Source organism: Chlorocebus sabaeus, chromosome 22 (assembly GCF_047675955.1).
Source record: "Chlorocebus sabaeus isolate Y175 chromosome 22, mChlSab1.0.hap1, whole genome shotgun sequence".
Taxonomy (NCBI): Eukaryota; Metazoa; Chordata; class Mammalia; order Primates; family Cercopithecidae; genus Chlorocebus; species Chlorocebus sabaeus.
In genome coordinates, this window is record NC_132925.1 from 57,939,014 (window position 1) to 57,949,569 (window position 10,556).

General features: G+C 34.5%; 1 long non-coding RNA gene across 1 annotated transcript in view; it reads left to right on the top strand.

Moving 5' to 3' along the window:
- LOC119625867 (uncharacterized) overlaps positions 1 to 9,959 on the top strand; it is a 178,941-nt gene extending 168,982 nt beyond the window's left edge. The window contains exons 3-4 of the long non-coding RNA XR_005242062.1: positions 7,121 to 7,230; positions 9,749 to 9,959. This is a non-coding gene — a long non-coding RNA (uncharacterized lncRNA). The remainder of the gene's footprint in view (positions 1 to 7,120; positions 7,231 to 9,748) is intronic.
- Positions 9,960 to 10,556: the final 597 nt, after the last annotated feature.

Consider the following 10,556-nt stretch of genomic DNA (forward strand, 5'->3'; position numbering starts at 1 on the left):
CCAATCAAAGTTATTCTGGTATTGGCTGCAGCTGCCAATTCTCTGTGTGACTAGCTCACTTTTGATATAATTTTGTTTATTAGCTTATCATATCAGAAACTTAATCTAACTTAGTCGAGTGTGGGGTCTTATCCAGGCAATTTATACCTTACCTGAAACACATCATTGGATTATTTCTGCAATGGCAAGTATAATCAGAATAACTTTACTGTCAATTTATTATACCATAAAGGTTTGTCTACTTGAGGAACTGAAAGGAGAACTCATTCTTTAAAGCATAAGTAAAATGTCCTTGCGGACTTAATCGTAAGATATTAGCTCTCATAGACATCTCAGAGACTACCAAGTCCTACAAAAATTGATAAAGATCTGAAAAACAGAGACACTGAGCAGTCCAAGGTCATCCTACTAAGAGGCAGAGCTGGTCTTGAATACAGATTTTCGAAATCTTTGTGCCACTGTTGGACCCAAAAACCGAATGCCAATAAGCAAACCAGAACCTATCAATGTAGCTATTTTCTTCCTAAACAATTTACTACCTCAGGACATGGAGACCTAAATCTTTATGTTCCTAAGAGTTCATATTGAAGGACACAATAACAATGATGTGAACTGTGATTATCTGTACAACTCACTTATAATTTTTTTAAATGGACAATGGCTTTAATTTTAGTCCACTAACTGTATTTTCCCAGAGTTATTTACTGTCTCAGAGAGTACCAGGTGTTACATGGACACTCAGGTCTCAACAACGTGGAAGTAGGACGTGCAATTTTTCTTGAAGATTATTAAAATAATAGTGACAATAATAGCACATATAACGATATAATGGCTAACACATATTGAGTGCTTACATTTAGTATTACAGTTCTAAGTACTTAATATGTATACATTTATTTAATTCTCACAATAAACCGATGTGGTAGGTATTATTTACCTCTGAGGAAACTGAAAAATAGAGGAGTTATATACTTTGTGGAGAAAGGATTTGAATCCAGGAATCCTTCCTTAGAATTCACACCCTTAGCCATTCTTTACTGAAATAGTCCTACACAAAAATAAGGAGAAGGAATACAGACCTCTTCCTTACCTTTCTGAATGCAGAATTTTAGTTCAGTAAAGAGGCAATTTGATAACCAGATTGCTGGTACCATGAAAGAGTTAATGATGCTTCTCAGGTGGAAATTTCCTGTGTGGGAGTAATTCACACTCTGGAAAAATGTGGCCCAATATGTTAACATGATGAGCAAATAAGTTCTATCTATTGAGGTGTCGAGGTTGACATATTACTTAGCATATTCTCTATACCCTGCAGATAGCAGCATCTGTATAATGTAGTGTATGGGAAAGATAATCACATATCACTTTACACATAAACATAAACTTGTCTGCTGTACCTGCTTGTCACAACTCGAGTGCTAAAAGAAGATGAGGCATTTCCAAAGAGCATCTGCCTCAGCCACTAGCTTTATTGTTTCAATTACAGCTGTTTCCCTCTCAGATGTCACAAATGCCACCACAGTTGACAGGACCCCCTTCAAGAGGGAAACAATATATGCTCAAGTTCTCAAAAACTCCCATGAGTATAAGAAGAAGGTCCAACTAGTGTATAAAGAGGGGTAAGATAGTTTCCATTGTCATTAAAGATGTCTATTCTAAAATGCAATAATTGTTCCTATGTTGGTGAAAGGGTAGTCCCATTGTTGAAGCCAATACAGATAGATACAGAGTCTTGGAGATATGTCTCAGAAACTGTTCATTCCGGGGAATTGGCAGTTAAGAAATGATTCCCAATACAGGAAGTGATTCATGCTGAAGGCCACATGACATGTAGTTGTGTGAAAGCAGAAACTTCTTTGCTGAACAAAAATGGAAAAGCTATTAAATAAATATGGTGCATCCATGTGAAGGAATACTATCCAATAACTAAATGTCACACTTAAAAAGTGAAAATCAGGGAATAGAAAACTATAAATATAATATTATATGATTTTTGCAAATTTTTGTAGTCTTTTCTTAGCTTTTTAAAAATTTGTGTTTTATTTATAACTGGCACATAATTATTAGACATGTTTCTGGGCTATAGTATGATGTTTCAGTGAATATATACATTGTATAATGACCAAATCAGTATAGTCACCAAATCCATCACTTTAAACATTCATCATTTCTTTGTGGTGATAACGTTAAAAATCTTCTCTTCTAGCTACCTTGAAATATACATTACATTGCTATTTGCTATAGTTACCCTACTCTGTAATTAAACATCAGCACTTATTCTTTTTGTTCAACCCTAATTTTGTACAGTTGACCAACCTCTTCAGGTCCTCCCTCCCATCTACTCACCTCAGCCTCTGGTAACCAGTATTCTACTCTTTATTTCTATGAAATAAACTTTTTTGGATTCTACATATGACTGAGATCATGCAGTATTTGTCTTTCTATGCCTGACTTATTTCACTTAACGTAATGTTCTCCAGGTGTATCCATGTTGTTTCAAATTACAGAATTTCATTCTGTTTTATGCCTGAATAGCATTCCATTGTGTGTGTGTGTGTGTGTGTGTGTGTGTGTGTGTCACAGAGAGAGAGAGAGAGAGACAGAGAGAGAGGGAGGGAGGAGAGAGAGAGAGATCACATTCTGTTTTATGGCTGAGTAGCATTCTATTGTGTGTGTGTGTGTGTGTCTGATATATCTATATCTATCTGTCTCTCTCTACATATATATATATCACATTTTCTTTATTCATTCATCTGTAGATGGGCATTTACATTGATCCATATCTTGGATATTGTAAATAGTGCTGCAATAAATATGAAGTGCAGATATCTCTTTGGCATACTGATTTCATTTCCTTTGAATCTGTACCCAGTACTGAGATTGTTGAATCATATGACAGTTCTATTTTTCTTAAAAATCTTTATATTGTTTTCTATAATGGCTGTACTAATTTACATTCTCACCAACAGTGCATAAGAGTTCTCTTTTCTCCACATTCTTTTTTTTTTTTTTTTTTTTTTTTTTTTTTTGAGGCGGAGTTTCGCTCTGTCGCCCAGGCTGGAGTGCAGTGGCCGGATCTCAGCTCACTGCAAGCTCCGCCTCCCGGGTTCACGCCATTCTCCTGCCTCAGCCTCCCGAGTAGCTGGGACTACAGGCGCCCGCCACCTCGCCCGGCTAGATTTTTGTATTTTTTAGTAGAGACGGGGTTTCACCGGGTTAGCCAGGATGGTCTTGATCTCCTGACCTCGTGATCCGCCCGTCTCGGCCTCCCAAAGTGCTGGGATTACAGGCTTGAGCCACCGGTTTTTGTTCTTTTGATAATAACCATTCTAACAAGTATGGGGTGATATCTTCTCTGGTTTGATTCGCATTTCCCTGATAATTAGTGATATTTTGCTTTTTAAAATGTATCTGTTGGCTATTTGTGTGTCTGGTTTTGATAGTTGCCTATTTTGGTCTTTTGCCCATTTTTAATCAAGTTATTATTATTTTTTGGTACTAATTTGTTTGACTTCCTTATATAGTCTGGATTTTAAGCCCTTGTCATTGCATACTTTGAAAATACTTTCATCCATTTTGTAGATTCTGTCTCCATTCTGTTGATTGTTTCTTTGGCTGTGCAGAATCTTTTTAATTTGATGTAATCTCATTTTTAATTTTTGCTTTTTGTTGCCTGTGCTTTGAGGTCTTATTTTTAAAATCCTTGCCAAGTTCAATTTCATGAAATGTTTCCCTTATGCTTTCTTCTAGTTTCATAGTTTGAGGTCTTTCATGTAGGCCCTTAATTCATTTAGAATTCATTTTTGTATATGGTGGTAGGTAGGCATCTAGTTTCATCAGTTTGCATGTGGATATCCATTTTTCCTGGCACCATTTGTTAAAGAGACTGTCCTGTTCCCAATATGTGTTCTTGGCACCTTTATAAAAAATCAATTATCCATATATGCATGGATTTATTTTTGAGCTATCATGTTCCATTGGTCTAGGTGTCTGTTTCTGTGCCAGTATCATGCTGTCTTGTTTACTTCGTGGAATATTTTGATGTCAAGTAGTGTGATGCCTCCAGGTTTGGTCATTCTGTCAAGACTGTTTACCTATCCAGGATCTTTTGCATTTTCAAATAAATACGAAGATCTTAAAAATTTTTTGTAGTCTACATTCTCATTTTCTCCTCCTTTTATCCTTCTTCCCTTTTCTTCCCCATTTCCTCTCTCAAACATCAGAAAGATACATTGGAGGAAGTTAGGTTACAAAAAAAAATCAAAATGGTGAAAGTGGTTTTCTGTAAATTAATTGATCATTATTATTTCACCTTAAAGATGTAAAATTTGAGAATTAAATATGTTAAACAGCTTTGCCCAAGGAATACAGAACTACTAAGCCTGGGTGGTGCCATGTCATGCTTCTTCCTGCCTACCTACTGAATTTAATCCTCCGATTCCTCAATTGTAAAAGGATGATCTTTCTGAGCTCTTCAAATACTGATGTGACCAAGTCCAGCCTGATATATTTGTATGATTTTCACATTTGCACCACGAAAAAGTGTGTCAAGTAAGTTAACAAGGTAATCGAATTATGTCAATAGAACTATCAGGCCTTTAATGTGTATGTATGTGAAAACAAGTTTGAATTGAAATGAATTCTTTTAAATAAATGAGCAGATCTAAAAATGCTTCCTTCAGTCATTTATTCATTCACTTGCCATGAATTTATTGAGCACCTTTGGTGTCTCAGACCTTGTGCTTGATACTAGGGATAGAAAAATCAGTAACATAGGTCCTACTCTCAAGAAGTTCACTGTCAAGTGAAACCTCTCTCTCTCTCTCTCTCTCTCTCTCTCTCTCTCTCACGCACACACACACACACATTAAAGCTACACACATACTGTGGTAATTATAATGATAGTTATGTGCCCAGGTATTAGAGAGGCAAACAAAATATTAACACAACTATCCAGCCTGTGAAGAATTTTTGGAGACAAGAAGAGAATGTCTTAGTGAAATTACAGAATATGAATAGTTATCTAAAAAGGGATAAGAAAGAATATTCCAAAGACAAGAACACTCTGAGTTTAAAGTGAAGAGTGGCAAGTCATGAGTTTGGCCAGTTGGAGTAGACAAGAGAGAAACATGTTCACCTGTGAAAAAATTCAGACTTGAATCACTGGAGAGAATTGACAAAATCTCAAAGCAAATGCTTCTGTTTATCTCTACTTTTTATTTTCAACAGCTGCTAGAGCTCTGTAATGGCTTTATAAGAGACAGCATTTTGTGGGTCAAGCCATGATCCTATAGACCAGTTCATGTAAAAGATAGGGAGAATCTAAATTAGGGCAGTGGTAGCACAGATAGAACAGAAAGGATAAATCCAAAAAATAATTAAATTAATCTACATTAATCTAAAGGTATGGGCATTTCAAATATATACACATCCACAGCTTAGGATACAATTTTAGAGAGTTCAAATATCTCAGAGCTCATCTTAACAGTCCATTAATCCTCACTGAAGGTTCCTTTGTCTACAATAAGTAAAACTGTGATGAATGCCTATGGAAATTAGTTGGAATTAGTTTTCAGTTGAAATTATTATACTAGCATTGCTTTTAAGCACTTAATTAAGATGGCCTACTCCTCAAACTACTGAGTAAAATTTTATTTTAGATACGATTTCTTAGGAAATAAAAGTATTCTGCTTTTCCTTTGGAAAAAAAAAGATACTCATTATTTCATTTTCCCAAGGTACATAAAAGCTTAGCATTCCTAAGGCACAAAACAAAACACATAACTGATGCATGAAAAAGCTAAATGAATTTGCACGAGGTCGTCTATGTGACATATCTTTAATACCTTGTTAAGTGAGGACTTGCTAAGTCCAAAACTATAACTGTAGAACACGTATGTAATTGAGTAAGTGGAGAGAGATATTTTAACCTTTAAGTCATAGGTGTCAACTCTATGAAATGTACTTTTTAAATATCACACACAATATAGCTTTTATATGTTTTACTATGACAAAATTGAAAGTTATATTGATCAAATTTTGCATTCTTAAATAGCAAAGATGTAGAATTGAAATAAAGAAAATATATGGATGGCCATATCATTTAGTAGATGTGTGGTTCAGATTTTCAGCATATTGGATGCCAATAAAAAGTGACAGTGAAACCACCAAACGACAGCATATAGTTACTTCAATTTTGATTATTTGGCCTTTGACTATTTCCTCCTTGACTCTATCCACATGACCAAACTATGGATAGGGGAAGGAGTGAATTACTGTAATTAAAAAAATAGGCTAAAATTATCAGCATTGTGAAAGAGACAAATAAGAAAAGTGAAAACTGATAATTTATAAATTGGGTATTTCATGAAAAACCCAAATTTACTCTATGAAACTTTTAATTTAATTACACAAAATGGTAAGAACTTAAAATCTCTTTAAAAAATTACTCAGTAAGCAAAATGATAATAAGTGATGTTCTATTTATTGACTTTAGTGAGGGTTACATGAGAATGTTCATTTTGAGATTATTTATTGAACTACATGCACTTTTCTATACTTACATTAGCTTCCTAAAGACCTTTAAAGTCTGAATACATAATGAAAAGTAAATAGGGTTACAAGGGCTTTGCAAGGTGTAGATCTTATTTGAAGAAGAAAACTCTGGAAGAGTTTATATCTAGCTAAGGCAATGACTCAAGTTCAAAAATTTATTCTTTGAAGTGCAATTACAAAAAGAAGTTGTCTGAATGGGTATATGACAAACAACTGCTATTTGGGGAACTTAATAGATGTGACTTTCCTGTGATCAATGGAACAGTCAATGCTTTCTAATAGAACTTTCTGTGATGTTGGAAATTTCCTTTATCTTCATTGTTCAATATAGTAGCCACTAGCCACATCCAGCTACCGAGCATTTGAAATATGGCTTCTGTGATTAAGAAATTGAGTTTTAAATTAAATTAAATTTAAATTTATTTACATCGAGTAGCTCTCTGTGACTAATGGCTACTGAATCGGACAGCTAGAGTAAGCAAATTGAGATCAAATGTTTACCTTTAAGTTAATGAAGTTGTACCTATTGAAAAAATAAAATAAAATTCCACGTTTTGATTTCCAGGGTCCCCAGTTTGAAATGTCTTGTTACTTCTGACAAGACCTGCATGACTGACCATTTGCTCCCTAAGAGATGAAACTGACATCACTTTGAAGTTCACAATGACACTGCCAGTGAGCTTCACTTTAAAATGGAACAATTGCTTTCTAGTTAAAGGGATTTCTCAAAAGGTCTAAAGATTTGTAGTCATGAAAATACATGTTCTGCCATCATCTTTTTTTCTTTTTCATTTTCTAAGCAGTAACAGGCTACAACTGTTAGAAAGTTATTTAATTTTTCTTGAAAATATTGGGATACTAATTGCAATGTTTCTATGTAAAGCTCCATGAAGCTAGAAATTTGTATGTTAATAGCCAGCTGAATGCAAAATGCAGTTCTTCTAAATGCCTTCCATAATACTCACTGTTTGATTTTGTTTCCCTACTCTGACCTACAGAGTTGTATAGTAGTATGTAGTAGTTACGAGAGTGTATTGTAATGCCTACTTAACTTTCTGTATTCTTCATCAAACTGTAAACACATAAGGGCAGGAGCTGCATCTTACTTACTGTACACAGAGTTTATTAATATTTGCAGGTTAGAATGAATGAAATAAATCACAAAGATCATTATGTTAACAAATATAGAAAAGTGAAAAATGAAGGGCAGGTATTAATCTCATTTAAATTCACTTGATTACATACACAAGCACCAACATGCTCCTCTATTGTGCCCATGGCACATGTCATTTTAGAGACCTCTTAATTTATACTGTAGAAGAATGTGATTATGTATAAGAACTCAAAAGGGAGGTCTAGAAAACAAGAGAGAACTAATAGATTGCAAGCCCAAGGCAAAAAATGTAAGAGCTGGAAATTAGAGTTACAAGAGGAACACCTTGTGTGCTTGTATGTATAAATACTTTCAGAGTACAGCAGGTGTCTACCAGACTTTTCTAAAGGAGCCAGATAGTGAGTATTTAAGGTTCTGTGGGCCATAAGGTCTCCATTACATATTCTTCTCTTTTCTTTATTTTTCAAAAAAAAAAAAAAAAAAAACCCTATAAAATACAAAAAATATTGCTACATCGCAGATTATTAAAACAGAAGTAGGCTGTGATCTTGATCATCTTGATTTGGCTCACAGACCATAGTTTCCCTACTCCTGACATAGAAGATTGATGTTATTGTTGTGAAAATTTTAGTGATTTGGTTTTTTGGCCTCAAAGAAGAAAACTGTCACATGATGTTTTGCATTTAAAATTCTACATTCACAAAACAAAACAAAAAAACAGACAATGGCCAATTCAACCCTGAAGTCAATTTGGAAATGATGTTTTGGAAAATGTTGATTTAGAATTCAGATACTCCCACAACTATGGCTCCAGACATTCCATGTTTAAACAGGAAAAATAAAGAAGAAAAGGAAAATAGTCAAGAAAAATTAATCAGAACAATATTGAACCTAGTTACAGATGGGTTTCCAGGTGGCACAGGCAACGAGTAAAAAATGATCTCATTAATAAAGCCAGACATTTAATAACAACAGTAGCCCACATTCTATAGAATGCTCAAATATCTGAAAATGCAAGTTCTGTACAGAAAAGGATATCTCCTATATGCACGAGGAGCCTCATTAAAGTGGAAGAATCCTTTTTGTAAAGTCTCATCACTATTGCTAGCTATGAAAGATACTGTACCCCATGTCCAAATTTTCTTTTTTCTTTTTGTGTAGTTATTCTCCACATCATAAAATGAAATACTTTAAAGGGAGACAATGTGCCTGTTCTTTGTTCTGCCTATAAAATCAGTACATAGGCCAGGCACGGTGGCTCATGCCTGTAATCCCAGCACTTTGGGAGACCGAGGCAGGCAGATCATCTGAGGTCAGGAGTTCGAGACCAGCCTGGCCAACATGATGAAACCCCACCTCTACTAAAGATACAAAAAATTGACTGAGCATGATGGCATGCGCCTGTAATCCCAACTACTTGGGAGGCTGAAGCAGGAGAATTGCTTGAACCCGGGAGGTGGAGGTTGCAGTGAACCGAGATCGTGCCACTGCACTCCAGCCTGGGCAACAGAATGAGCCTCCGTCTCAAAAAAACCATAAAATCAGTACATTATTCTCCAAATAATGTGTGATTAGTAGATTTTGTTTTAAATGAACATGTTATACCTTCTAAATGTAACAAAAGATAATTCTTTTCTTGTTCTGGCTTATCGAGTGAATTATCCATTTACATGTTCATTGTAAAGGCATCTTAAAGGTTTAACATGAACTTACTAAAAAGCACTTAAACAGCATATACTCTTCATTTCAATACCTCCAACCATATACAGTATTTGTATATTTTAAGTACAGAATAGACAGTCTCCTAGAGAACCTAGGTTTCAAAAAACACAGTGAAGTGGTTTTAAAATAACTCCTTAATTTTGAGAGAGGTCAATGTCTAGGGGGAAGAAAAGTGTTACCCACTGAATAAAAATTAAAGTAGTTAACAAGAAATCCATCTTATTTAAAATTTTTCCTCTTAGATAGTTCAAATTGCTAAAGTGGTTAAGGTAGTACATAATTTTTCTTTTTGAAGAATTTTGTCCAGTTTGACAAGTAAATAAATGTTTAACTCTCTTTCTTCTTTTATTGCTGCAGAAACAAGAAATAGAAAATAACTGCAGCACGTTTATGACATTGGTTTCTTTCTCCACATGAAACATACAATGAGAACACTTTATAGATGAATTGTGCCTTCGATTGAATAGAGGATGGTGGACTAGCTTGGGTTTTATGGAATTGGATAATTTGTCATAGTTTCTGCCCCTGGAAAAATGATAACCCAAAGGAAAACAAGTGGAAAAACTTTTAAAAATAGTGATACAATACACAGCTGATATTTTTGGTTCATAGAATACTTTAAAGGACGTAATTTACAAGGCAAATTACTAAATTATAAGAAATGCTGTCATCATCAATAAACATTCACAGAGCTTCAGGTTTTAACACAAAGCATTCCTCTTACTTCAGGTGATATTATTTACGAAAAAATTACTTGGAGATCGCTCCACGGTTATCACGCTCTTTTCTAACCCCCAATGCCCTATTATTATTTACTATTATTAGTTATTACTTATAAATACATATGAATGTACAATTAATGAAAACATCCTTTATGTATAGCATATAAATACATTTGAACTTTATTTTCCCCTCATATCCTGCAATATAACACCACCAATAAAAGAGTATCTAAATATTAATTGCTCCTGTCACAATAGTGGAAATTAGAAGAGATAAGTTTTCCCAAATCTGAGTAGATAACCATGGTTAGCTGATAACCATTTGTCCATTTATAGAATTATAGTGACAAAATCCAGCTGATAATATTTAGTTTGCTTATTATGTAGTGGCAAAACGTAACGTCTTTTTCTAACCCATTGCAAGGGTCACAGCTGACACCACT